This window comes from Trachypithecus francoisi, unplaced genomic scaffold, assembly GCF_009764315.1.
Source record: "Trachypithecus francoisi isolate TF-2019V2 unplaced genomic scaffold, Tfra_2.0 Lachesis_group3, whole genome shotgun sequence".
Classification (NCBI taxonomy): domain Eukaryota; kingdom Metazoa; phylum Chordata; class Mammalia; order Primates; family Cercopithecidae; genus Trachypithecus; species Trachypithecus francoisi.
This window is the reverse complement of record NW_022681468.1, coordinates 92,716,994-92,742,978: the sequence shown is the minus strand read 5'-3', so window position 1 is coordinate 92,742,978 and position 25,985 is coordinate 92,716,994. Positions and strand designations below refer to the sequence as shown.

Genomic DNA, 25,985 nt, shown 5'->3' with positions numbered 1-25,985 from the left:
CCTGCCCAGGAAATGCCTCTCCAGAGTAAATCACAGAGTACTCCCATGCCAAGTCCCTCCAGAGCCAGAGCGCCCTGCCTAGGACACATGCCATTCTCCAAAAATCCACCAGTATACACAATTCATAAGCCGTCTCTCTCTTATTTCTTGGGTGACCTTTAGGGTTCAGAAAGTATTCCTTTGTGTTAAAGCAAACACAAACTATTCTGCGAGCATAGTTCAAGAATTTAAAGATTCTATTAATCTGATGTCTTAATTGTTATTGAGAAGAGGAAACAGGAGTGCCTTTGTTTCCCGAATGACCACATGCTTCTAAAAAGTGGCCCACAGTGTTGGAGTTTGCATCTCAAGTTGCAGGCAGCTCTGTATGAAGTGGAACTTCAGGGTAACTAATTCCCAGACATTAAAAGGGGTAGGGAAAGAACAGAAAGCTGGGCAAACCCGAAGCAGGCTGCAGCAGGGCAAACTGAAGGAGCCCTTCTCCTGGACCTCCCTGCATTCCGAAGACCAGTTTAAAATAATGATGATAAATGTGGATTTCGCTACACAACATATGCATGTAAGAAACCTGCACTTGTACCCCCTAAATCTGTACAAATAAAAATAAAATTTCAAAGAAATCCAGATAGAGGGATTGCTTATAAATACTACCTCGGAACAGCAGTTCATGAGACATTTCACAGTATCCTCTCTCACTTTGGATATTCACATGAAAAAAATACATTTTATTTGATAGGTCAAAATGGGAAAGATGAATAATTAAATGTGTCTTTCAAAACTAAAGGTGCTAAGCAGGACATAGCAAATGGAAAAACGCACACTCACGCAATGCTGAACAACAACATGAAATCAAAGGAGAAAGAAAAAAACTCACATGGATGAGAATATAAAAATCATTGTTATTCAATAATAGCATTCTGTGTGCCTACTATGTGCAAGGCATTGAGAGTCCAGGCATAGAAAAAAAGAAGTAAGATTTAGCTCCTGTCTCCCAAGCATTTACCTTCTATTAGGAAAGAATAAATCAAGTATAGAAATATATATGATACAGGCTGAATACAATAAATGCCCCAAGAGGAAGAGCACATCTAGCTTGGCTGAGAAAGAGGTATATGGAACTAAAAATAGCTCCATGGACAGGGTAGCATTTGAAATGGACCTCAAAAAAACATTAAAAAAAAAATGCAGCTTAAAAAAATGATAGAACAAACATTCTGATTGAAGAAATAAAATGAGCTACAATAGGAGAGCAGAGCAATATAAAGAATTTAGAGAAGGCCGGGCGTGGTGGCTCATGCCTGTAATCCCAGCACTTTGAGAGGCCGAGGCAGGCGGATCACCTGAGGTCGGGAGTTTGAGACCAACCTGAACAACATGGAGAAACCACGTCTCTACTAAAAATACAAAATTAGCCAGGTGTGGTGGCACATGCCTGTAATCCCAGCTGCTCGGGAGGCTGTGGCAGGAGAATTGCTTGAACTTGGGAGGTGGAGGTTGCTGTGAGCTGAGCTCGCACCACTGCACTCCAGCCTGGGCAACACAGCGAGACTGCATCTCAAAAAAAAAAAAAAAAAAGAATTTAGAGGAAAATAAGCAATATTCTGTGTTAAGCATAGGATATTTAGGAGTTCAGTGGAAGACAACAAAAAGACACTGTGGGTGGCTTGAAAAAAGAGTAGTTTACCCTGGATTCAGGAGAAAACTAGTTACTGACTGTTTTTGAGCCCTGAAATAATGTGATCAGAGATGATTATTATGAAGAAGAATACAGTAGTATGCAAAGCTACGTAGGATTATTTTTTGGAGCAGGGACCCTGGTTTAAGGAGGAGCCACTCACTCATTCCTTCATTCAACAGAGATTAATTGAATACTTACCGTGTGCCAATCCACAGTCCAATGTAATCTACCTGGGACGCAAAGCTCATCATTTATGAACTATACATTTTAAAAGCAGAATCTATAGGACTTGGGAACTTACAGAAGAAAGTGAGAAAGTGAGGTGGACTCCAAGTTTTGGGGCCAAAAACAATGGCAGAATGGGATGGGGTGGGTTAGGTACAGAAATAGAAAAGTCACGACAGGAAATGGTTGAAGGTGCAGACAGAGCTGGAGTGGGTGCAGGTGTTGATTTGTACTTCACTCTCACTCTGCATTCCCCTGCAGAGTGCAGCCAGCAGCTGGAAGAGATTGACAGGAGATGGCAGAGGAAAGAGGAAAAGAGAAGTCAGAGCTTAAAGAATTCCCATATCAAAAAAAGAAAGGCCTTAGGGAGACAGAGGGAAAGACAACCTGAAAGGAGAAATTGATGTTTTTTGAGTTTTCTAGAACAGAGGTTTCCAACCCCGGCCTGCGGACCAGTACCAATCCGTGGCCTGTTAGGAACCAGGCCCCAGAAGGAGGTGAGCAGTGGGCGAGGGAGCATTACTTTGGATCATGCTTCCTGTCAGATCAGCAGTGGCATTAGATTCTCATAGAAGCCGACCCCTATTGTGAACTGCTCACACCAGGGATCTAGGTTAGGTGCTCCTTATGAGAATCTAATGTCTGATGAACTGAGGTGGAATAGTGTCATCCCAAAATGATCCCCACAACCCTGTTCATGGAAAAATCATCTTCCACAAAACCAGTTCCTGGTGCCAAAAAGGATGGGGACCACTGTTCTAGAAGACGGTAAGGGTTAAACAGTGAGTAATTTAAATTTTTCAACTATCGCTGATAAAAGTGTAAAAGTCCAAAAAAAATCTATGTTGCCAAGTTCAAAGTGTTAGGAATTGATCCAGGAGGTCCCACTTCAGCAGATATAACACGGCAGTTTCCCCTTGTCCTTGAGGGACACCCTGGAAGACCCTGGGTGGATTCCTGAAACTGAAGAGAGCACCAAGCCCTATACATACTATGCACGGATTTCTCTTTCCTTCTTCGCAATTTTGTGGATAATATATTCATTCTTATTGTAGATCTCAGCAACCTCAGGATACTTTTTCTTTTCTTATTAAGTCCAGAACTTTCACCTTTTCATTTAGCGGAAGCACTTTGCGGCTTCTCTTTGGTATATCTGAATTGCCAGCATCACTATACTTGTACTTTGGGGCCATTACCATGCAAAATAAGAAATACTTGAACACAAGCACTGTGACACTGTGATAGTCAATATGGTAACAGAGATGGTTCCTAAGTGACTACGGGGAGGGGTGGGCATACAGCGTGGATCCGCTAGACAAAGGGTACAATTCACAGGCCAGGTGAGACAGGGTAGGATGGCAGAAGATTTCATCTATTCAGAACAGTGTGAAATTTAAAACTTAGGAATTGTTTATTTCTGGAATTTTCTACTGAATATTTTTAGACTGCGATTGACCACAGGTAGCTGAAACTGTGGAAAGCAAAACTGAGGATAAGGGGGGCTGCTGTACTAGGAATCGGCCAAAATTTATAAAGCATTTTTTTTCTTTCCCCCTTCCTCCTAGGAGGAGGAAGTACCAAATTATAGTAGTCTTTATAGAGAAGTGCTTCATAAATAATTGCCAACAGCAAACAATGTATTATCGCCCTGGTTCAATCACTTCTTGGAGGTTAAAAGATCATACACTCTTATTCCCTGCCATTTCTAGATTTGTATTAATAATAAGCCAAGTCAGTGAACTCTCTCTCTCACCTGCTATTGCTTTATATCTTCCTGAAGCAAAAGAAAGAAAGAAAGAAAGAAAGAAAGAAAGAAAGAAAGAAAGAAAGAAAGAAAGAAAGAAGGAAGGAAGAAAGGGAGGAAAGAAAGAAGGAAGGAAAGAAAGAAAGAAGGAAAGAAAGAAAGAAGGAAAGAAAGAAAGAAAGAAAGAAAGAAAGAAAGAAAGAAAGAAAGAAAGAAAGAAAGAAAGAAAGGAAGGAAGGAAGGAAGGAAGGAAGGAAGGAAGAAAGGAAGGAAAGAAGGAAGGAAGGAAGGAGAAAGAAAGGGAAAGAAGGAGTTTGATTGTTTGATAGGAACATACTACCCTTGAGTCTTCCCCTCATGAAACACGGATGCAGAGTTTTGGCCGAAATTAAAATTGCTAAGCTGTGTTTGAGGTTGGCAGAGGAAGTGGTACAGAATTTACTAAGACAGGCTGGGAGTGGAAAACAATTATAATCCAGGTGCCTCACCTTTTCCTCCACTGGTTGCTTTTCCCCCTATGCACTGACGCCTGGGAGCTTATTTACTGAGTCAATTAACAAAAGATAACCTCCCATTGTGCAACCATCAATAAATCAATCGTGTTAATACTATCTTGGAATGTCCCCGGCTATTGACTTTCATATTGTTTACATTAGCCACTTGAGAAAGCCAGAACCCTTGAGTCAGCCTGTTTGGGCGTTAATGGATTCTGGAGTAGCCATTACTACATATAAGTCTCTTTACAAAATATTTAAGTTTCTCTGAGGTTCACCTGCTTTCTGAACATTGGCGGTGCACTCTCCTCCCTCCCCACATGATCCTGCAGCACCAAGCTTGATGAATACTTAGGAAGGCAAACCATCATGATCAGTAATGGAGCAGTCACTTAGGGTACACCTACTTCTTTGTAATTTGAATAATCTATTTCCACCCACCCCAGCCCCACACTGTCAACCACCTTCAACAATCCGGGGAATCAAGTTAATCTTCAATTATGTGAAAGAATTTCAGGAACGAGTGCAGCTCAAGTTACCAAGTAACTTACTGTTGTGAAAAGATTCATACTGCAAGCTGCCTAAATGCAGGGCTTTTAATGATGTTCCCCGCCAACAAGGTAAGAAAAATCTTTCCAGGCAATGATAATCTCTAGACAGGGAACCTCCAAAACTTCTCAAGCTATCTTTAAAATGAATGCAACAAAACAAAATCTTTCTATATTTTCTCCATACATATTATAAAAAATAAGGTTGAATATCATAATCATAATTATAAAGTCGGGTTTAGTGGGATTTTTTTTTTGTGCGTGTGTGTGTCATTAGCATTTCCTTCTTAATGGCATCAGAAATACTTAGAGAACAGGTTTTCTCTTAGAAGTCACAACTGCTCTGCTTCCAGTCCTAGGTAGCTTGCTAAAGCGCTCTATGCAGAGGGATTAAAAAGGAAGGTTGGGGGGCAGGGAGGTGGGACACCAGTCCAGGGACTACAGAAGGTTCAGATTTCAGTGCTGGCTGCAGACCTGAGCAAAGTTCACTGCTCCCTTTTCACGACATGCTACATACTTTTCAAGTTCCCACTTGCTTCTTAGAGAGGAAAAAATGTGGCCTCCGAGTTCAGGTTGCTAAGGACAAGCTGAGCCAATTTAACCATGCATTCCTTTTCTAAAAGATAGGCTGGGTTGTTGTTGTTTTTTCACTGTAAATACCAGAAAGTCTTGATCCTCCCTACTCTAAACAAATACTTTTGCTACAACTTTGAAGTCGTCTATCTCCCACGGTGAAAAACCAAGAATTGTATTCAGTAGCCTTTTCCTGCCTAAGTTTAGACAGAATTGAATAGTATTCTACTTTGTAGCACATCCTCTTATCAGACACTGGGCTTCGTTTTTCCTCTTGATAATGATGGGTATTTAAAATGCATATGAGTATTGGATAATACAACTCCCACTGTTCTAAGGCTTTTTATTTATTTATTTATTTATTTATTTATTTATTTTATTTATTTATTTATTTTTTTTTGCTTTGGCCTCATGATATATACGTCTACTTAGGGTGTTTTGAAGAGAGTGAAGGAAACAGACAGGACTTTGAAAGGAAAAACAGACATCTAATTGGCTGTCTCTTGCCGACCCTCCAGTGACCCTGCACTGAATACCTCTAATGGACATGTGTGATCTTGGAGCCTCTACTGCGATAAACAAGTTTTAGACTTTCAACTTGTTTTTGCAGCAGAATTCTTTATTCTCCTTAAAATTGATTTTAAAAAAAAAAATTGAGTGAGCAAGGCATTAGCGTAGGTATTTTACACAAAAGGGTGAAATGGTTTTCTAATTTTATAGATATAATACTTTTTAAAAGAATTCGGCTTCATTATGAATTTAGTTCATGTTAGTGTGTCATTTTACATACTCTAAAAAGTGGAGTTTTTTTTAATATGGAAAGCAAATATTTGCCTTCCAAGCAGTAGTTACTAAATCCAAAAAGTTCAGAAAGTCAGTCAGGAGGCAATAATCTTAACTCCAAAAATTAATAACTCTCATGACATTGTTTATGTGAAACCTTGGAACTTCCTGTGCTGTAAACCATCTTTGAGTCAAGCTAGAAAATAGTAAGAGTCAACTCAAATCCTTTATGCTTCAAAAAACACATGAGACTATTGAACAGGCTACATTAAGTCATGTGGGGGTTAATGGGGAAAGCCCCCATTTTTACTTTCGTCAAAAGACTAGGAGATTCAGCCCCGTCAGAGAGCTTTGCATTTCCCCTGCCACCTTAACTTCATGGGAACTGCCAGGGTACACTACCTCCTTTCTTTTATTTCCCTTTTCACTATCTAGCATTTCTTCCCTTCTATTGTTCTTTCTTCATGTCCATGTTGACCTTTTTTTTAACTTATCATCTAGGATCAATCAAGGCCTGCCTTGATGTTGCTCTGTGTCCTAACAGCAATTCTTCCTGGAATTGTCTGTTCACATGGATGTCTAAATGTTTAAGCACCCACGTAAATACTATGGTATCACTTTCTCATCAGCAGGGCTTTTGTGAGTTACAGAAAGACTGAGACCAATGCCACCATTTGAGATTCCAATATGTGAAATAATAAAGACATCCCCTAACAGGATTTTTTAATGAATTAGGCTTTATTATTTGATACTTACAGTGTTTTCTGAGAGTGTTCAATATAATAGAGGTAGTATTCCAGTTATTATATGTATTTATTTGGAAATAATGCCAAAACTCTACATTGTAGGCGTGAAGATGGGGCTTGCCTCCATCTGGCCCTCCTGCCACCTTCAGCAACATGCCCCACATCCGATCCTGCTTACAGTTGAAGATGAATCTGGCATAATACAAAGAGCACTGGACCAGAAGCATGAAGTTTCTCTTATCTGTGCCTTGGTTTTCTCATGTGGAAAACGGAAATGTTAACATAAATAATCCCACAGGTCTCTGCTAGTACCATTTTGTGATTTTATGTCGTGCTTACCACACCTAGAAACAGAGGCCATCATTCCAGCCAGCTAACAGAGAAAAATAAGATAAATAATCAGGCTTGGGAAAATACATTTCGTAGACCAAGTAAACAAAGACAACAATCTAGTATAAGTGTTATAACTGGGGGATGAGGGGTTGCAAATGGAGATCCACCACAGTCAACTCTACTTGAATTCCCCTGTTCTCAACAGGCAGCAGCAATCATAACGGACTTGGAGCACCAGTCCCACAACATCACAGGACATCCAGACATAATTGCATTAATACTCGCACAACTATCCGGTTATTCAGCATTGCCCAATATGTGAATAAAGCTCTTAGAAAAAATTAATGCTTGCTTGATGCTTTGACACATTTCCCTTTACAAAGCAAAGATCCCTACTCCTCTCACTTTCTCATATGTAGCATTACAACTAGTCAGCATCCACATGAGGCCTTATAATTAATCCTTAATCAGATCTACTGAGAGGTAGGTCCAAGATCCAGGGTAAGGAGAGATCAAGCAGAAACAAAATACACAGCCATTGCTCTGTATCTGAAGGAGATTGGTTCCAGAACCCTCTTCAATGCCAAAATCTGCAGATGCTCAAGTCTCTTATATAAGATGGTATAGTATTTGCATATAACCTACTCATATCCTCCTGTATACTTCAAATCATCTCTAGATTACTTACAATACGTAATATAATGTGAATGCTATGTAAATGGTTATCATCCTGTATTTTTATTTGTATTCATTTTATTGCTGTATTATTACTTCTTCTTTTTTTTTTTTTTTTTTTTACAATTATTTTTAATCTGTGGTTACTCGAAGCTGCAGATGCAGAACCCAGGGATATGGAGGCCCAACTGTACTTTTACCTTATTATGTAGGCTATGCTAATATTAATGACTAGAATGTTATGTTATTTCTTCTCAGATTTCAATAACAGTTGAGCCTCAGGGTCAAAGTATCAGGCACTAAATTGAAGAGAATGCTGATGATTAGGACAGGAAAGCAACTTAAGCATCTATTAGTCCAGCCTACTATGAAAAGTAGGAATTCCTTCAACAAAATTCTCACACATGCCTATCCAACTTCCCAATGATTAAAGCAATAACAACAGTAATGATAATAATAAATACATATTTCACACTTACTGTGTGCCAGACACTATCCTAAGTATATTGAGAACTGATTGTGAATCAGCACTTTTCCTAGGACTTCATAGACACTTAACTTATTGAATCTTGAAAATGCCTCTAGGAGGCAGGATCTGTTATTGGTCTTATTTGTTAGATGAATCAATGGAAACAGAAAAGAGTTAACTAACTTGCCAGAGGTCATACAGTTAGACTGAGAAGAACTGAACAACTGCACTAAACTGACTAGCCCTGTAGCCTGTCCTGCTAATCCTATGCTAGCAATAGGGTTAAGGGACAGAGACAAAGTAGGGAATTAGAATCCATTTCAACACTACTTTAATTAATAGAAAGATCTTCAGTTTTCTGAGCAAAAGCTGCCTCCTTTAGTCTTCATATTACCCACTAGTTCTAAACAGAATAATGATTCCTTCTTCCATTTGACACTGCTTTTTTATCAAAGATTGACAAACTATGGCTTGTAGGCCAAATCTGGCCCACCATCTGTTTTCATATGGGCCATGAGCTAAGAACGGATTTCAAGTTTTCAAATGGTTGGGAAAAATATCAAAAGAAGAATAATATTTTGTGACACATGAAAATCACATGAAATTTAAATCTCAGTGTCTATAAATGAAGTCTTATTGGAACACAATCTTACTTCACTTACATATTGTCTGTGGCTGCTTTTACTCTACTATAAGGTAGGAATTAAGTACTTGAAAAAAGACCACATGGCCCAGTAAAGCCTAAAATATTTACTATCTGGCCCATTGCTAGAATGTGTGCTCATTCTTGCCTTAAATAGTAGAAGGTGGTTCTCATGTCCTTTCCTAAAAGTGCTCTTTTTTATAGTAAAATACCTCAGGTCCCCCCAACCACCACCATCTTATTATCCCAGAAACTCTCCTCTGGCATTCTTTGGTGCATATTCTATCTCTCTTAAAATTCTTCTCAGTGGTATGTGGCTACGATGGAATACTACTCAACAATAAAAAGGAACAAACTACAGTAGAGACACACAACAACATAATGAATCTCCAAACCACTATTCTGAGTGAAAAAGCCCTGCACCTCTTTTTCTCACTGCATAATTGTATCTACAGGAAATCCTAAAATGGGTAAAATTAATCTAGGGTGAAAAATTATATATCAGAATAATGGTTGTCTTCAGGAAAATGGGGCAAGGATTGGTGGAATGGGCATGAGAGAAAACTTTGGGATGCTAGAAGCATCCCAGATCTTGAGAGTTGTTTGGGTTACATAACTGTGTATATTTGCCAAAATCCACCAAAATGTACATAGTTTGAACATTATACTCTATCCACCTCAAAACAAACCTTGTAAGTAAATATTGCATTCTAGTTAATGATCTGCATACTGAAAAGTTTAGTGGTAACGGTATCAAGGCGTGCAACTCATTTGAAATGCGTCGGAAAATCAAGATGGTTGGATGATTGGGTGGAGGGAAGGACAGATGGCAAGAGATGTGAAAAAGCAAGAGAAGTAAAGTGTTCATTGTCGAAAGTGGGTGATGGATACCTGGATGTTCACTATCTAATTCTTTCACCTCCTACATTTAAGTCTTGTCACAACAAAATTTCCTTCTAAAATAACATTTTCAAAGTAAAATTTTTATGATAAATAGGGCAGACAGGATAAAGGTAATGTCTGGCATGAAACAAACTACTCTAAAAGTTGCACAAAGCAACATCATTATTTCCCTTCCTTTGTCCATTTTTATGTTAGCATTTATTTTCCTTTGATGTATCTGATTGGACCCTGAAATATCTACCTTAAATGTATCCAAAAAGACATCTTGGGTAAAACCATTGGGACTAGTGATAAGAACTTATTCTATAATGGAATCTAATTCCATGGCAAGAGGCCAACTGTCATTTCTTTGTTTAAATTTTACGATAAGAGATGCATACAGTGAAAGACATAGAAACAGACCCAGTCAGATGCCTCCACCAAATCCACTTGTGGAAAACTGTAAATTCCACAAGTGAGTTTACACTCCTGTCTCATGAATGTGTAGAAAGAAGAATGCATTTGTTTGTTTGATTATAGCTGAATTTCTGCCTTTGTAACCCCACCAGTAGGTGGTCATGTATTTCTCGTACTGAGGTTCACTATCACTTCACAAACAATATGCTCAACACTGTTGCAAGCATCAGATGAGTGTGTGTGCATGACAAAAATTTGAAAAAGTCCTCAAAATATGCAGCCTAATCTCTGGATTAACTGTTTCTTTAAAGGGCCTCTGCAGTGTATATATCTGCAGACTGGTTCTGTTGCTTTTATGCAATGCCAATATTATTAGTAGCAATAATATAATCACGCTTCAACTATTTGGAGGTCAATTAGCTGGAAAGTTCTACCTTCTGAATGGAAGCTAAGAAACAAGTAAGTAAGCAAGAAAAATTCTGTGGGCAGTCAAAATAGCTGCAAAAGCTTCAGGGTGCCAAACTCATATATTTGCTCATGGGAGAGTCTCTAAAGCCAATGCTCAAAATCCTATGATGCTTATTTATGCAAAATTCTAATAAGCCTGGGTTTCTAGCTTATAGCCTAACAGAGGTCGCGTATAGGCAGGCACAGTGAAAGCACCAAGAATCAGAAGAGTTATTAGCCATCATTCAAAAACCAAAAAGGATTACAATTTGGGAGGAGGGAATTCAGGGGTGGAAAAGTCCACCTTAATGCTACCAAGTTAGCATTTTATAAACTATGTTCCTAAAATTATAGTTCCACAAGATATTAAAGAAGGATTTTTAAAAATAAAAAAGAGGACTGGGAATGGTAGCTCACACCTGTAATCCCAACACTTTGAGAGGCCAATGCAGGAGGATTGCCTGAGCCCAGGAGTTCTAGACCAGCCTGGGCGGCATAGTGAGACCCCCTCTATACTAAAAATCAGAAAAATCAGATGGGTGTGGTGGCATGCACCTGTGATCCCAGTTAGTCAGGGAGCTGAGGTGGGAGGATCACTTGAGCCCAGGAGGTCGAGACTGCAGTGAGCCATGATCGTGCCACTGTACTCCAGCCTGGGTGACAGAGCAAGACCCTGTCTCAAAAAATTTTTTAAAAAAATAAAAAGTAAGAGGAGGTGCTATCCTCAGATATGTTTAGAAAATACTGGTCTAATAGTGTTTCAATATTTCTATTGTGATTCTAGCAAGTTCTAGAAAGAACATTGATTTTGTGGTTGTTCTTCCTTTCCTCACTCCACATTTTTTCTTTTATTTTGGCTGAAACTTACAGATATTGTTTTGTTTTGTTTTTCTCATCATAATGATGTCCATCAGTCTGCCTGAATCTTCTGGTCTGGGTGTGGCTCTGACTTTTGAAACACCCTTCTTAAGCAGGTGTTTCCTCTCCTATCCCAAACATTATATTCCCTTCAGTTTGTGTTGTACAGATTCCAGGCCACATTTCTACTTTTTGAGGACAGCTTCCAAATCATCCACATGTTCACTTTCTTTTCCACTTCCCTCAGTTTTCACTTCCTACTTCCTTTCCCCATCTTTTTCCTCTCCAGATTGTATGCCAGGCATTCTTTGTCTATACTCTGCTTTGAAATCCTTCCTGCATTTCCTCTCTATCTCATAGCTTTGCAATTTTTGCTACTATTGCTCCCTTCCTGCATATTTCTTTCATATCATGAATCCCAACTACCTGTCCTCTCCTGACAAATCAAATGCATCAGCTGAAAGCCACCTGAAAATCCCTCTTTTCCCATCTGTGCAACCCCACTAGTTGACCTTCAACATGCATTTCTCCTAAGTGAGCCCACCAGCATGCATGGGGAAAAGAGATATTAGTTCATTCCTCTTCCCTGGCAACCCTTGAGTATAGGACTATGAGCCCCCCTGACAAATAATGTCCTCCATGCCATCAACATTGGATTTTGAGTCAGTAGAACTGTGTTCCATCTTAAACTCTGCCTCTTATTTACTTGGCTCAGTCACTTAATTCTTTTGAACCTCAGTTTTCACATCTATAAAAGGGCAATAAGCCCTGATTTGTCCCACGGGGTTGAGTGGAGCCAATAAGGCCATGTTTGTGCAAGCTCTTCACCAGGTGGTGGATGTGACAATTTTATTCTTTCACTTGAAAATTTCATTCATATTTGAAGCCCTGGGAGTAGAGCTTCATTCTCTTATTTTTATCTTCCTAGAGATGAGATCTCATTTTGTCACCCAGGCTGGAGTGCAGTGGTGTGATGACTGCAGTCTCGACCTCCTGGGCTCAAGAGATCCTCCGGCCTAAGCTTCCCAAGTAGCTGAGACTACAGGCTCACACCACCACTTCTGGCTCATTCTCTTTTATAGTCTCAATTTCTTCTGGCTCTACCAGGTTTTTGTTTATCTTTACATATATCAACTGAGTTCTCCAGTTTGATCAGATCACAGACTTGGCTGTACTAATAGCAAAGTGGTTAAGTGCATGATCACCATTCTCCACATTCTGGCTGAAAACCTGACTCCATCATTTAGCAAGTGCAGGAAATTGGGAAAGTCCACTTATCCTGGACTTCCTGTTTCCTTATCTTTTGTTTTTTTTTGAGGCAGAGTTTCACTGTTGTTGCCCAGGGTGGATTGCAATGGCACAATCTCCACTCATTGCAACCTCCGCCTACCAGGTTCAAGCGATTCTCCTGCCTCAGCCTCCCGAGTAGCTGGGATTACAGACATGTACCACCACCTCCAGCTAATTTTGTATTTTTAGTAGAGATGGAGTTTCTCCATGTTGGTCAGGCTGGTCTCGAACTCCTGACCTCAGGTGATCCACCCGTCTCGGCCTCCCAAAGTGCTGAGATTACAGGTGTGAGCCACCATGCACAGCCCCTTGTCTTTAAAATGGGGTGACTTCTGCAGTGAGTATGGCCACTAAGGAAGGTCACTGTGATGATTATGAGTCCAAAGGAGTGAGATCTTAGCCCACATGGTTATTAGCCCTGCCTCTCTGCCCCTGCCTCGGTTTTCTTCCTTGGTTCCTCCATTCTCCATCTCTCGCTGTTGTCTGTCTCTTCCTGTCACCCCACAGTGGTGCAAGCTGGTGCTCCCTGCACATCCAGTAAAAAGTCAGGGGAAAAGTTCAGCCTTTGCAGCCTCCCGAGGGGCTGTTCTCCTTGGGCTGCTGCTGACTTTGTGGCTCCTCCTTCCTCCCCTGGATTCTTTCCTGGCATCCTCCCGTGTTTTCACTGTCTTTCTGATTAGAGAGTATGTCAGTGGGGCAGGATAATTTACTGATATATTAATTTGTGTTTTTATCTCAGCATTTGCCCTCTGCTCTACAAAGGAAGCCAGGCCTCTCTGTTCCCCTGCCTCGAGGGAGGTTTGTTTTAAAAGTCCAAAGCCAAGACACCTGGCTTTTGTTTCCTCAAAGCTCAAGCTGTGGGAGGAGATAATGCCAGCAGGGAGGAAGAGGGCAGAAGCTGGGGCCTTTGAGAGGAGGGAGAGAGTCAGGGAGACAGAGAGAGATTTTGATAGATAGAAAGGGGGTGAAGGCCAGAGAAGCAGGCCACTTACAGAGACAGGCCTCAATCCATGGCAGCCCCTGCAGAAGTGGCTATCTCTCAGTGAGGATGGCTGTCAGGTGAGCGTGGACCACTGGTCCCTAATCGCAGGCTGATAGATGCAGCAAACGCTCCAGCCAATGTTCCCAGCACCCAACACACTTGCGGGCAGCAGAGACACAAGAGGGAAGCTCAGGTAGGTAGGGACAGTAGCAAGCAGAAGAGACAGGGACAGCTAAAACTAAAAATCAGAACATCTAATGTTTGCTGCCCACTCAGAATGTGCTAAGCACCATTCTAGGATCTTGGCAAATATTAGAATGGTCACTCCTCAAGACAACCCTCCATCCTCACATTCACAGCAGAGGACACAGGAGCACAGAAGTAAATTTTCCAAGATCACAGAACTAGGACATGGTAAAGCCAGATACATAGAAATATTGAGAGTCCACCAATTTATTGCAAAATGCTAAGAATGAAATACTGCATAGGCCAAAAAATAATACAGAAACTGAAAACACAGACCCCTCTGAGTGCCACTAGAAGTGAAACCACAGCAAGGCCTGGACTCTTTCTAGGCTTCACTAGCTCTGTAACTGCTATTCAATTGTATTTTGATCATGGAAATATTATCTTTCTTCAGATAAATCAGCGGTGTGTATGTTCAGAGTATAAGGAATAGCCTGGAATTCCCCAGTTCCCCTTTCAGTTCTCTGGCTTCCTAATTTACCCTGTGAACACTACCTGACCTTGCTACATCCTATTTACTTTTCTCATCTGTAAAATGGGTATAAGGAATCACCTAGGCTAGCATTTATGATCACTGAGTACCTGTTCCATAATTAGGAGCTGCTATTATCATTGCCATCCCATGTCCAATCCTGCTTAGTCCTACAGCCTACCCAGCACCTAGGCTGCCTTTACTGAGTATCTCTGTAGGTCAGACACAGAGCTGGGTGCTGAGTCCTGTCTCTCAATGCATCCCCTGTCTGGTTGGAGGAGAGACCCATGAAAAGATCTTTAGTGCAATATGATAAGTGCTACAAATAGAATAATCCCAGGATCCCACAGGGGCCTAGGATGAGGCCCCTAGCCATATTGCAGGCTGGGAATGAGGGCAGATTTCCTGCAGAAGTTAATGGCCTGAGTCTTCACAAACAACAGTAACCTCCACTGCCTCACAGTGGGGAGTGGGCCAGAGCCTCCCCCTCCCTCTTCCAGCCCTCAAAAATGGCTCTGGAGCCTGAACACACTCCTAATACTGCCCCAGCAGCTAATTTGAGAGTTCTGAGCTACGCATAACTTGCATCATTCTGGGCCACAGACCAAGCCAGCAGTGAAGAAGCCAAGAGCATTCAGGGCTGCCGACACATTCCATAAACCCAAATTTCCAGTGTTGCCTTGAGTAAGATGTATACAGGAAATTTTCCATGTGTCAATTAAGCTCATTGAGCATGTGACATAATAAGGAAATGTAAATGTGGGATTCTGATTGGCAAAGTTCAAAAGCCTGTGATTTTGATACCCAGATATAGATCTGCAAGCTATTAAGAGTACTTGACTTCCAACATCCAGAGGTTGTGAAGAAATGCCTGGCACATCAGAGGAAAAAAATGCAGCGCTGAATAGCAGTCTTGGGAAAATACTTAGTTCCCAGAGTAAAATGTACACGTTAAATGAGTTCAAGAAGCAACTCGGCTGGGCGCGGTGGCTCAAGCCTGTAATCCCAGCACTTTAGGAGGCCGAGACGGGCGGATCACGAGGTCAGGAGATGGAGACCATCCTGGCTAACACGGTGAAACCCCGTCTCTATTAAAAAAATACAAAAAATTAGCCGGGCGAGATGGCGGGCGCCTGTAGTCCCAGCTACTCGGGAGGCTGAGGCGAGAGAATGGCGTAAACCCGGGAGGCGGAGTTTGCGGTGAGCTGAGATCTGGCCACTGCACTCCAGCCTGGGCGACAGAGCGAGACTCCGTCTCAACAAAAAAAAAAAAAAAAAAAAAAAAAAGAAGCAACTCAACTGTTCTACTTCTCTATCATTTCAAAATCCCCTAATAGATGTTCAATTTTCAAAGAAAATAATGTTGCATTTTGACCGTTTTCCCCTCTAGATGCCCTAGACAGACGTGAGGTTACAATACTAACCTTGACTTTGAATTGCTTTTCAGTTCATGTCATTGTAAACTTAGCATAAAACCCCATGCTTCCCCAGAAAGTATGTATCCTGTTGCTAGCACAATGATTGAGTCCACTTGTCTACTCCAGGACACGAGAGGATCTAACTAAGTCAGAACACCCCACGTCTAGCCAATATATCTATTTATTACCGAATTCACCGGAAAAGACAAGCTGAGTTATCATTTAGCTGAGAAAACCTGAGAGGCATTTATGTGCACAAAGTACAGCGTAGACAGAGCCATCAAGGCAGGCTTGAAGGAAACACATTACACACTCAGCCTACGCAAATCCCCTCGCCACTGCCACTGGAGCCGAGTGAATGGTGCAGGCAACAAGAGCGGCCCTAGGATGCTTGTCTCCTCCCCAGCCCCCATCCCAACCCTCAACGATTATGAATACAATCGTTTGTGACAGATTGCTCCCCAGTCTTCCGCCTTAAATTCTATATGATAAATTCAACACGAAGTGACAGTCACAGCAAGTGTTCAGAGCTCTATCTAAAAAAACTAATTTTACTGAAGTTAGAACTCGATGAATAAGAAAATGTGAATGTACATCTAAGGTGTATCTCAAAACTTTAATCTCTATGAATGCCATCATGGTAATTTATGGCTGGGATGATATTAATATTTTAAAATATTTCGCTAAAGAAGCACTGTGAGACTTTAAAGTTGTATTGTTATGCAAAGATGATAATATTTCAATGGGTCCTTCCCAGTGCTGGTATGTTAATGGGGCAAGAAAAAGAAAACAGCTGCTTTTGTTACCCAAGCAGCAGACATAATAAGACTGTCCTGTGGTTAATTTCTAGGAAAACGCTCTTCTTCCTTTTTTATTATTTGGGGGTGAAAACATGTCTTGGGCTACTATTGTCTGTTTAAATTAGGCAAATGCAATTAAGAAGAGTCAAATGTACACAGGCTCCAATGATGGGTAAAATTAAGGTCACCAGTTGCAGCCCTAATCCAAGCTGCATTGCTTAATCTCAGCTTTAGCCATTACAATTGTGTGGAATGGAAATGTCTTGCTCGTGTTGGGGTTAATGTAGACTGACTGGGTAGCTAGAGATAAATCCTGCAGGGCTGCTTGAATGTGCAAGTGCTTAACACTGACATTTTGAAAAAGTAAAATTGGGTTTCATTCCCCAGGATTAGGTCAGAGTCCTTTCCTTGTCCCCGCCCCCGCCCCGACCCCGCCTCTCCAAACTAAGCAGAGAAGCAGAAGAACATTTTTTCTTGCCAATTTTTTTTTTTTTTTTTTTTTACCCTCAGGGATCCTTTGCATTTGCCATTTGTGTACATATCTTGCTCATTCCAAACAGGAAAGTTCTGTTGCCTCATAAAAAAATAGTAGTTGTCTTCCTTTTCATATTCATAAAGGTTATATTTGTGTTGCTTGATATTATTTTACCTTGTTAAGAAGTTGTTTCGGGTACTCAGTGGATATAGAGAAAACATTTAGCACATAAAAACAAAAAGTTGACATTTACAGCCAGGAGCTAGGTACGCAATTGCAAAGGTCATCAATGAGTAAACAGATATTAATGGTTAGCTGGATAACTGGTACATAAACAGGTCACATTAATAATTAACACCAGGAAAAACTAGCACTCCAACCAAGCTCAGGAAAGTGGGTGCCAGAGGAAACCACCCAAAAATGTAAGAAAACCCCAATGGTGATTTCTGATTGTTAGAGAGTGAAAAAATTACTTCTTCATTTTTATGTTTCTCATATTCTCACCAAAAAACAGTTCTGAGACAGTCATGATAAAAAGTAAGTGCAACGATGAAGGAAAATTTTCTGGATGATCACTGATTTGATAAATTTTACTTAGTCTAACATTTGTGGTTCCCTTGCTTTCCTTCCATGGCAATGTGTAAAATCACTCAGGAAATGTATTTTATCACTAACCTGCAAAGCCTCTCTAAAAGTATTGGCTTCCTCGTTGAGCTATTAAGTCCATGCCTTGTTTTAAAACTTCTGCGCTAAGAGGGTTACATTTTGTACCCGCTGATTGGCATTCACCCAGTTTTTTAATGGGAAAAAGTCAAGTCCAAGCTGTAGACTCGAAGGCAAATGCGTTGGGGGTGTGGCAGGGAATCCTGATGAGTGAAGTGGGTGCCCCAGGGACCATGAGGAACCCGGGAGTGAATGTGCCTTAGCCCCACAGAAAGCCCCTAAGAGCCACAGCATCATATCTTTTGATTTTTTAAAGAAGCCATATTTTGTGTGAAATCTCTAGATTTATAACTCATGGGCCAAACAATACGTTATCTACTGCAGGCCACACCAGACCCAGTTTAAATCTCCCTTTTAAAATAAAAACAAATAAATAAACAAACAAACAAGAACACCTGAAAATTTGCCAAGGAGGAAAAAAGCCTGAGTGTATCTTTACAATTTATTCTACGGTTTCTCTTCTCCTTTAAATACACAGTTCACTATAGGATTGTCCTAAAGAGAAAGCTAATAAAATAAGACAATAGACTTCATAGAGATCTGGAATATCCACAAGGACCTGAAACGGATCCTCAGAACTCTGTAGATGAAAGTCAGATGAGATACTTTTATACACATAGCCTAATAGTTTACAGATGAGTGAGTAGCACTGCTTTCAAATATAATGTGAAGAAACCAATTTTTAAATAAATGTGTAGCTTGACTATCAAGCCCACAGGAGATATTGTGACTTACCCAACCTGAAAATCAAATTATTTAAGGTTGGTTATACTAATAACAGCCTCTAACCAACTGCTAAGGTGGACTATAAACCCAGACTAGCCACAGGCAGCAAATGAGATGGGTTCGAGAGGAAATGGAAATAAATAAGATACAAGTCTTGTTTACTAGTTAAATGTGGGGTAGACTTCAACAGATGTGAACTATAAAGTGTGTATGGGAACTTGTTTCTTGCTGAAGGAGGGGTGTTGGCCAAATGTCCTCATAACCTGGTGCCTCCCCACTTCTCCGCAGCCACATTCCCACCACGTGGTACCTTGTCACCACTGACAATAGCCCCAGAGAGCCATGCTTTCTCCTGTCTCCCAGACTCTCTTCACCTCAAGTATCTCCATGTCACCTTTACTTTCGCTTGTCCCTTTTGAATCCTATAAAGTTCAACTAAGTTCATGTGTCCCCTCCCCTCTTCCAGAAGGCCTCATCTAAGCCCCCCAGGGGGCCTCTCCCTTGTGTTCCCTCAAATACCTCTGTCAACCTCTGGGCCAGCCCCGACTCCTCACTATAATCATGGGCGCAAGTGCCTATCACCTCACAGGACTGCAAATTCCTTGCTCAAGGCAGAGGCTACTGCTTTCATCTTCAAACCCCCACCACCTAGCCCTGTGCTTGCAAAACAGCATATTAATGCTGGACAAATGCATAAATGAAGGAAATGAATGGGTCTCTAAGTGATAATGCTTAGAAAAGAGACTCTGATGAGTGAAATATAAATGCGTAAATCTGCTACAGGTTTTTTTTTTTTACTTCGTCTAAATCTTTGCACGTGTTTGCTGCAATTACATCTGTGACAGCAAGTTTTATTCTGAGCGGATCTTGTTAATAAAAGTAATAAAATATCAAACAATTCAGATCTTCAGCTTTTTAATCTACAAAGGGGAGATTGATAGCCCCTGCCTTGCTAGGCTGAGAGGGTGGTTGAGAGGACTACCTGAAATGATGTATGTGATCATATACAAGAGTGAGCCCCAACTGCAATCTGCACTGAGGGAGCGGCCCCGCTGAGAGCTGCCATCTCTACTCATCTCTGACTGTCTGGCTCTATTAAAATACTCTGCCTATGTCTATGACCCAATCTTTGTATGAGCAAGCCTCTGCCTCTAGTCTTAGGATCCCCAGACCTAGCACAACATTGGCACATAGCAAGTGTTCACTAAGTGTTTGTAATATGAGGATGTACATGACAAACATCATGGTCATTTCATTCATTCAAACTGTCCAAGGCACCACTAAACAGGACAAAACGTGAAGGCAAAAAGGGGGAAACAGAAATGATTGACAGGCTAACATTTACAAGGCACCCTATATATCTGATTTTGTTTACTTCCTAGGTTATTTCACGTCACCTGTGAAATAACTAACGTTGTCCTTATTTTGTATGGAAGGACTCTGAGCATTAATAAGTTGGTACTATGCCAAAGAATGACTGGTCAATAACAGGCAGAGCCAAGGTTTGAACCCAATACATCACACCGCATCTCCGTGATAAAACTCTTACACTCCAGGCACTGACAGTCTGCAGCACATCTGACATCACAGAATCAATAACATCTAGAGATGAACAAAAACTCAGGGCACGTCTATTCAACCCCCAGATCACAGATGAGGAAACTGAGGTTCAAAGGGAAGTATATGAATGAGGCCAGAGACAGTCAGTAAAAAGGTATGTTAGTAAAAAGCTATTTTTTTTTTTTTTTTGAGACGGAGTCTTACTCTGTTGCCCAGGCTGGAGTGCAGTGGCGCTATCTCGGCTCACTGCAAGCTCCGCCTCCCGGGCTCACATTCTCCTGCCTCAGCCTCCTGAGTAGCTGGGACTACAGGCACCCACCACCAGGCCTGGCTAATTATTTGTGTTTTTAGTAGAGACGGGGTTTCACCTGTTAGCCAGGATGGTCTCAATCTCCTGACCTTGTGATCGGCCCGCCTCGGCCTCCCAAAGTGCTGGGATTACAGGCGTGAGCCAGTGCGCCCGGCAGTAAAAAGCTCTTATGATTCACACTCACAAGTTAAGTCATATTTCTATACCATTTCCATCACATTTACATGTGACAGTTCATGTTGTGTAATAAAATATCAAATAATTCAGATTTTCAGCTTTTTAATCTACAGAGGGATTTTTAAATAATTGTACTTTGTTTCATCAAATGGCCTTTATAAAAATAGCATATATTTTCAGTTCACAAAGAATTACATCTTACATAACTAAACAAAGTTTCTCTCTCCTCACAAAATACCAGTGACCTCTTTCTTAAACAACAGGCCAAGACTACTGACTGAAACCCTGGCAAAGACAGTATAACTCAACTGAGAAAGGCCTCATAAACAATAACTAAAGTAATAATTAAACACTAGGAAAGGGCAAAGACATTTGCTCTTTAAAAATCAAACGAAAAATAAAGTAAAATAAAATAAAATAAAATAAAGCCTCTGTGAACATTGCTTTGGTCATCTTTAAAAGCTTTCCCAAATTCCAAATGGCTCTGTTATTAGCGATTCTTAATGCATGAGCTAGTCATTTAAGAATAAATCTTTCAGTAATTCAAAACAAGGACTCTTCAGTAAATAGTTGAAATTAAGGGGGGAGTTCAAGTCATCTGGTTTCCATTAGGATGATAAAATAGTTCACTCGAAACCTTTTACAATATGCTTTGTTACCGGGAGGTGTCTGTGCATCTCACTCCATCACTAGCCATTTGACACAACATAAAAAGCTTCAAAAGCCATGTTAGGCCTCTTAATCAAAAACTAATTGTAATAGATATTGGGGAGTGTTAACACGGTGACCGCTAGGTTGTAGCTGTGGTATGGAAGCTGCAGTGAACATTAAACACAACCCCGGGTTGATAGGGCTTATCTCAATTTCAGAGCTAAGTGCTAAGTACTACAGGCCAGTATCTCCTTGCTATGGCTTTGTACCACTTTTGGAGTTAATTGCCCCAGAAGGCTACATCTTCTTAATGAAATTTATAACATTGTCAGAGAACTTGGAAGATACTGCTGCAGTTTAGCAGACTTCACAGAAAACAGAGACATAAACAGAAGTGAAAAGAAAATACATACTTGGAGCCTAATGCATCTGCAGCCTGGGCAGAGGTGGTGCAGAATTCCCCAGGCACAGAGGCATTTGCAGCACATTAACTCTTTCAAGCCTGTAATGGAACAATCATTGCACTCTAATGGAAAGGTAATAATTGGTATCATAGGGCCAGTGGTAGACATTCAATAAATACTTAATGATCAGTTTTGCATGGCTAGAATTACCAGCAACCAAGAACTGGCATCTTTTTTGTGTGGTTCCTATGCCTAACCTAGTGCCTAAGATATGACTGGTGCTCAGGAAATCGTTTCTGAAAAATTGATGAATGAATAAATGATCTTACTGGAGTGCAGTACTTGATAATTTTCAGAGTGCTTTCATGTTTAATTCCCACAACCATCCACTTGACAGGTGTAGGGTTTTATTAATAACCAATCCTGGTCTCGAACAGGCACTTCATAGTTCCCCTTCCAGTCTTCTTTGCTTCAGATGGACTAGAGCGATGTTCTGTACTACCACGTTTTTAAATGAGTAAGGAGGATTTTAAAACTTAAAGACTACCAGCAATTTTAGATCGGTGACTGGATTCTGGAACACACACATACACAAAACAATTAGAAGAAAAACTGGTGAAATCTGATAAAGTCTGGAGTTTAGTTAATAATATTATGCTTAATTGTGGTTAATTTCTTGGAATCATGGCTGTGAGTAAGAAGTTAACTTAAGGGCAAGCTGGGTGAAAAGTGTATAGGACTTCTCAGTACTATTTTGAATTTTTCTGTAACTCTAAAATTATTTAAAAATAAAAACAATTTGATAATAACTAATTTACCTTTAAAATTATATGTATTAACATATTGTATTGTATTGTATTCACATTATGGTGCCAAATTGGAGCTGGGATAATTAGAAGTAAATACTCCTGGAGAAAAGTATAATTTTTCAACTAACCCCTTAGAAAAACCATTTGCAGGTGTGTAAAGGCAGCATAATTTCCTTTTCCAATTTATAAGTATTATTTTTTGAGAAAGGGTCCAGTTCTGTCACCCAGGCTGAGTGCACTGGTATGAGCATGGCTCACTGCTCCCTTGATCCCCCACCCCACCCCACCCCATTGGGCTCAAGCAATCCTCCCATCTCAGCCTCTGGAGCAACTGGCACCACAGGCACATGCCACCATGCCCAACTGATTTTTGGATTTTTGTAGAAATAGAGTCTTGTTATGTTACCTAGGCTGGTCTTGAACTCCTGGGCTCAAGCAATTCTCCTGCCTCAGCCTCCCAAAGTGCTAGGATTATAGGTGTGAGCCACCACACCCAGCCATCCAATGTGTATTTCCTTACAGTGTTTTTGTATCCTGATAAAGTAGAGTTGTTTTGTAACTAATACATATAAGTGAAATTTTTACCACTGTTTTCGTATTTATAAAATTATTAACGTTAAAAATAATTTAAAATTATTATTATTATTATTAATTTTTAGTATAGACGGGGTTTCATCACGTTGGCCAGGATGGTCTCAGTCTTTCGACCTCGTGATCTGCCTGCCTCAGCCTCCCAAAGTGCTGGGATTACAGGCATGAGTCACTGTAATTAATTTTTAAATGAATAATTTGTTTTAGAAAGAAAGACAAACAGCACACAGGGAATTAAAGGAAAAGGTTAATCCTGATGACAGAACAATCCATGTGAATTTTTTTTTTTTTTTTGAGCTGGAGCTCACTGTAAGCTCCGCCTACCAGGTTCATGCCATTCTCCTGCCTCAGCCTCCCAAGTAGGTGGGACTACAGGCACCTGCCACCACGCCTGGCTGATTTTTTGTGTTTTTAGTAGAGACGGGGTTTCACCGTGTTAGCCAGGATGGTCTCGATCTCCTGACCTCGTGATCCGCCCGCCTCGGCCTCCTAAAGCGCTGGGATTACAGGCGGAGCCACCGCGCCCCGTGGTCCATGTGATTTTTTGCAGATGATTCCCAAACTTAAATTTCTCATTTGGACATCTGTCCTGAGCTCCAATCCAAACATCCACAGCACCGGTCAACTTGAAAAGTTCAGCATAATCTCCAACCAGTTTCCCCTTCAGTCACTCTGTTATATTCTGACCTTGGCTAATGTCTACTACACAAACCTCTCTTCTGTTCCCCCCTGGCCACACCCTTCCGCCTACTGAAGTTCTCCACCTAACCATCCAGGGGGTGGCTCAGGTCACCTTCCTCCTCTACGTCTTCCTCCAGCACTCCTTTGCTCCCCTCAACTTGAACTATACTTCCACAAAAGTCCATTTGAAACTCTGCTCTTGTGTTTCAAATTGTGTTTTCTATTAGCTATTTACGCAGACAACTCCTACTTGAAACTTCCAGAGGATCAGGTTGGTCATATGTGTCCTGATACCCTCAGAGTTTTTCATTTGGAACCATCTGAACATAGATTCAAGGGAAGGAACAATAAATCTTAAAAAATATATATCATGACACCAAAGATGTTATTCTATAAGTGAGAAGATTGGTTTGACTGCTTTTAAAGTAGCAAAAATAACAATGGCCAATATCTGGTAGAGAATGTATTTCTCTCTGGCATTAGACCGATTCTGTAGGCTCACTCATCAAGTGGCCCAGCATCCCAGCTCCTGACGTTGTTGCTCTTAACGACCAGTTCAAAGATGGCAGCCAGGCACACTGGCTCATTCCTGTAATCCTATCATTTTGGGAGGTTGAGGTGGGAGGATTGCTTGAGCCTGGGAGGGGAATGCACACCATTGCATGTGCAATATTTTTGGCATTAAAAATAATTTAAAATTATTTAATTTTGTAAAATAATAATTTGTTTTAGAAAGAAAGACAAACAGCACACAGAGAATTAAAGTAGAAGGCTAATCCTGATTATAGAACAACCCATGTGATTTTGAAGTTTTCTGCAGTGGCTGGCTGCCACTGCATGCCAGCCTGGGGAGTCAGAGTGAGACCCTGTCTCAAAAAAACAAAAATAATAACAAAACAATGGCTCAGCCCCTCATGTGCACACTTCAACCTGCCTAAAATGGAAAGGAGGACATAGAGAGCCAGCAATTTTCTTTTAAGGGTACAAAGAGCAACTTCAGAAGACATTTTTTTCTTACCATATAGGCCAGAATTCAGTCAAATGAGTAGACCTACCTGAAGCTGGGAAAAAAGTCCAGGTAAATGGCCTTACACTCATCTAAAACAGATACGAGAAAATGAGATATTAGTGGGTATTATGAACCCCTGCCTCTGTTTTTTTACCTTATAAAAACTTATCTACCAAGATGTTTATTTTATAGACATTTTCCTACAAAGCATATTACTAGATTTTATAATAGCATTGAGATATAATTTGCATACCATAAAATGTATCCCCTTAAAGTGTACAATTCAGCAGTTTTTAGTAAATCCACAGTTATACAAACATCACCAGTATCTAATTTCAGAACATTTTCAACACCTCGAAAATAAATCCCATGTCCATTAGCAATCACTCCCTATTCTTCCCTCTCCCTGCTCCTGACAACCGCTAATTTACCTTCTGTCTCCATGAACTTGCTTGCATTAGACATTTCATAGAAATGGAATCATACAATGCAGGGGTTTTGGTGCCTGGCTTCTTTCATCCAGCATAATGTTTTCAAGGTTTATCTATGTCATAGCATGCATTAATTCTGTACTTCATTCATTTTTATGACCAAATAATGTCCATTGTATTGGTATATTGCATTTTGTTTTTCAAATCATCAGTTGATGAACATTTGGGCAACTTCCACTTTTTGACTATTATGAGTAATGCAGCTAAGACCATTCTTGAAGAAGTTTTTCTGTGGACATATGTTCTCAACTCTTCTGGGTTTATACTAATCATGGAATTACTATATCATATGGTAATTCTATCTTTAACATTTTGAGAAACTGCCAAACTGTTTTCTATAGAGGTTGTAGCATTTCACCATTCCACCAATAATATATGAGGGTTCCAATTCCTTTACATACTCACCAACACTTGTTATTGTCTGTCTTTTTAAATTTCAGCCATTCTAATGGGTGTGTCAGGAATCTCATTGTGGTTTTGATTTGCATTTTCCTAGAGACTAATGACATTGACTATCTTTTCATGTACTTATGCCCATTTGTATATCTTCTTCAGAAAAAAATGCTTATTCAAATTCTTTGCCCATTTTTAATTACATATTTGTCTTTTTATTATTCAGGGCTTTTTTTTTTTGTTTTTTGTTTGCTTTTGAGAT

The 25,985-nt window shown here is 40.4% G+C and overlaps 1 protein-coding gene and 1 long non-coding RNA gene across 2 annotated transcripts in view; one reads left to right on the top strand and one right to left on the bottom strand.

Moving 5' to 3' along the window:
• The window catches only part of LOC117070159 (centromere protein V-like), a 202,403-nt gene that overhangs the window by 41,904 nt on the left and 134,514 nt on the right, over window positions 1-25,985 (bottom strand). The window contains exon 3 of the transcript XR_004431805.1: window positions 24,886-24,928. The gene's annotated coding sequence lies outside the window, so the exon portion shown is untranslated. The remainder of the gene's footprint in view (window positions 1-24,885; window positions 24,929-25,985) is intronic.
• On the top strand, window positions 4,665-7,469 carry LOC117070160. Its single transcript, XR_004431806.1, has 2 exons — window positions 4,665-4,761; window positions 6,894-7,469. It is a non-coding gene; the product is annotated as an uncharacterized LOC117070160 (long non-coding RNA).